Source organism: Gekko japonicus, unplaced genomic scaffold, assembly GCF_001447785.1.
Source record: "Gekko japonicus isolate JY-2015 unplaced genomic scaffold, Gekko_japonicus_V1.1 scaffold2380, whole genome shotgun sequence".
Taxonomy (NCBI): domain Eukaryota; kingdom Metazoa; phylum Chordata; class Lepidosauria; order Squamata; family Gekkonidae; genus Gekko; species Gekko japonicus.
In genome coordinates, this window is record NW_015164268.1 from 117444 (window position 1) to 121372 (window position 3929).

Consider the following 3929-nt stretch of genomic DNA (forward strand, 5'->3'; position numbering starts at 1 on the left):
GTTTTGTGATTAGATGGGGTTAACAGGTGAACACAGAAGGTTAAATTTTTAGCTACATCTGACCATGAATGCATCTAGCTCAATATTTTCTGCTCTGACTGGCAGCAAACTCTTCAGTGTCTCAGGCTGAGAAATGTCTTTCACAGCAGCTGCTACTCAAATGCTTTCACAGGAAGAGCCAGGAATTGGACCTGGGCCTTTTTGCATGCAAAATATGTGTTCTAGTACCCCCTCCCCCATCTCATCTTTTCTTGGTCAAAATTTGGAGAGCTGCTGCCACCAGTAGTGGATGGTGGTGTCTCCTTCCTGCCCTGGTTCTTCTCTTTTAAAAAAATGACAATTTAAAAATAACCCTGGCTTGTTCCTTGTCAGTAGAGAACCCACTGCCTGGAGCAGCTTTTCCACTGATGTGGCTATAGGTCAGCGGTTTCATTTTATTTATGTTTTTATTTTCTAATCCCCCCAAAGGTATGGAGTCCTGCAAGTGGTTTCCAGCTTCAGAAACCTTAACAAATTCTTAAGAAGTGACACATTTTGCATGGCTTCTTTAGTCAGTTTATCTTTTGCCTCCCTCAGGATCCCATTGGGTCTTGATCTCAAAGGCTGTATTTAAATTCCCATACTGTAAAAGGAAGTTCTGGCCTGGACAACAGTAAGGATCAGAGTAGACATACATGCAGATTTGAGCAGAGAGCCCTTCATTTGGCTGCTTTATTCAAAATGAAAAGTAGTGGGGGAGGGCTTGAATGGGGAAATGGCTGACATGAAAGGGGTTAAGCACCACTCACCCACCCATATCTGCTCTCTTCTGGGCCCACAAAGAACAATCTGCTCTTTTAATTTTTTAAATTATAAAAATTGGTTCAAATTTACACCATAAATTACAGAGGAACAATGTATGAGAATTTGTGGTATCTCGCGAATGAATGGGATAATGAGATCTAAATAAATAAATATACTTTGTAATCAAAATGGCCATGCAGAGTGTCTTCCTTGGCTTCTCTCTAATATGTCAATTTTAGGGCTAGCATATTTTGAAAACCAAAAAGGGGACATATTTCCCAACTGACTACTTCAAACAAGTGATCACTATGACAGATCTCATTTTAAATACCCCTACTATTTTAGCTGTGATAATTGCTACTAACTAGGAATATTCCTAACCTTCCAACCCCAAAAGCAGACATTTTCATCAGTTTTTTTTTAAAGAGCCCAAAAGAAGACAGACACTGGAAATAGAAGGACGTCCTTTAAAAGAGGACATTTGGTAACCCTAGTTAACTTAATTCACAGAGCGAGTATAAAAATGGGCTGTTTCCAATAAAAAGTAACTGTTCTTTCTTGAAACTAATAAGCAAAGTATTAGTCTGGAATCATCACCTGGGGTTTAAATAACTTTTAAAAATGCACTTTGGGGGCTGAATGATGTCATGCAGCTATATCACAAGAATCAGCTTCCAATATTTTTTCACACAATGTACGGTACCAGAAGATGTGTAGAAGATCTGCATTTGGAAATGCCACTTCCACCAAGAGATCACGCAAATATGTTTTCAATCCAAGACTGTCCAACAAGACTGGAATTGAATTTTATTCTTTTAGTAAATATTTCAAATAACCATAATTTATATCTTCAGCCTGGCCTGACCTGGATGGCCCAGGCTATCCCAATCTTGTCAGATCTCAGAAGCCAGAAGGAGGGTCAGTGCTGGTTAGCATTTGAATGGGAGACCACCAAGGGAGTCCAGGGTCACTACGCAGAGGCAGTCAATGGCAAACCAGCTCTGCATGTCTCTTGCCTTGGGAACCCCATGGAGTGGGTCGCCATAAGTTGGCTATGACTTGGGGGGACTTTTTACATTTTCCCAAATCCAGCCAGATTTCTACAAATCCTTCTGTCGAAGTGATTTCTCCTATATAAGCTAGGAGAAATGGATACATGAGACATTCTGAGCTTGTTTCAAATGTGGGGGCATTATTCCACCTTAGTTAAAAACTAAACGGGTGGGGAGGGTGGGATATAAATTGAATAAATAAATAAATAATGTGAATACAATTCTTTGTCATTTCCATTTGTTTTCATTATCTAAAAAATAAACCAATGGCCTCTTTTAGGGTTCGTTTCCCCCTTCATTGGGAAAAGAATCTATATCCCTAAAGGACATCCATGACTCAGTAAGGTTTATTTATGATTTAAGAGGCACAGGATTGGGGTGTATAAATACCACCCATATTCTTTGAGATGGACGCAAGCTTTGGAAATGCCCTTTATTTGGGTAGAGAATCAGGTTTTTCCCAAGTACCATCCCCACACATATACACACATATACTTTCAAATCTCAATAATAATAATAATAATAATAATGTGGTATTTGTAACTTATACAAAGCAATCAAGAGATCAGAGACGGTTTCTTAACTTCTCTAAACCACAGCCCACTTCTCTAAACCATCGCAAGCTTGTGTTGTCTAGCATGCAGAAGTATTCCGGGGTTGGTTAATAGATATGATTTTCTATGAGCCCCATCTCAGAGCTTTGCAATTACAGCCAAAGGCTTCTGTCTGGAATCTTAAAGCAATGCACACTCTGTGGTATTGAATAATAATAAAAAAGAATGGTGCTCAGTGGACAAAGCAGCATGTTTCAAAATGAAAATTTCAGCACATGCTGTTAGACTCCCATAGAAATATGGTTACCAGCTCCAGGTTGGGAAATATCTAGAGATTTTGGAATTGGAGCATGAGGAAGGCAGGGTCCAGGGAGGGGAGGCACTTCAATGGGATATAATGCCACAGAGACTACCTTCCAAAGTGACCATTTTGTCCAGGTGAACTGATCTCTTTCACCTGGAGATCCGTTGTAATCCCAACAGGGTTGCCAGCTCTACTTGGGAAATACCTGGAGATTTTTGGGGTGGAGACTGGGGAGGATGGGTTTGGGGAGGGATCTCACCATAGAGTCAACCCCCTCCCCCAGCAGCCATTGTCTCCAAGGGAAAGGATCTTGGTCATCTGGAGATCAATTGTAACAGCGGGCGATCTCCAGGTGCTACCTGGAGGATGGCAATCCTACATAGAAAGGGTATAGTTGCTCACGGTTGCCCTAGAATCATATGCCTGGTGTGATATATGATGTATCCTGCTGTCTTTTGTGGTTAAAACATTTGTTAGTTGATTCTTCTGGATATCTTCCAAGCCATTGATATGTTTTTATCTTTCAGTGGAAAGCCAGGTTTCAGGCGTTTCCCAAAAGTCTTATCAGTTGATTTTGGAAGACCCATTCCTTCTAAACTTTACACATACTTTTAGATACCATTATCAGAAATTGCTTCATATATTCATAGGCCATATCGGAAAATTGGCAGTGGTACAATTTCAAGCTTGCCTAAGCACTAAAGACAGAACCTCAGCTAGAGAAGCTCCAGAAATGTTTTGTGATTAGATGGGTTTAACAGGTGAACACAGAGGTTAAATTTTTAGCTACATCTGACCATGAATGCATCTAGCCCAATATTTTCTGCTCTGACTGGCAGTAAACTCTCCAGTGTCTCAAGCTGAGAAATGTCTTTCATAACAGCTGCTACTCAAATGCTTTGACAGGAAGAGCCAGGAATTGGACCTGGGCCTTTTTGCATGCAAAATATGTGTTCTAGTACCCCCTCCCCCATCTCATCTTTTCTTGGTCAAAATTTGGAGAGCTGCTGCCACCAGTAGTGGATGGTGGTGTCTCCTTCCTGCCCTGGTTCTTCTCTTTTAAAAAATGACAATTTAAAAATAACCCTGGCTTGTTCCTTGTCAGTAGAGAACCCACTGCCTGGAGCAGCTTTTCCACTGATGTGGCTATAGGTCAGCGGTTTCATTTTATTTATGTTTTTATTTTCTAATCCCCCCAAAGGTATGGAGTCCTGCAAGTGGTTTCCAGCTTCAGAA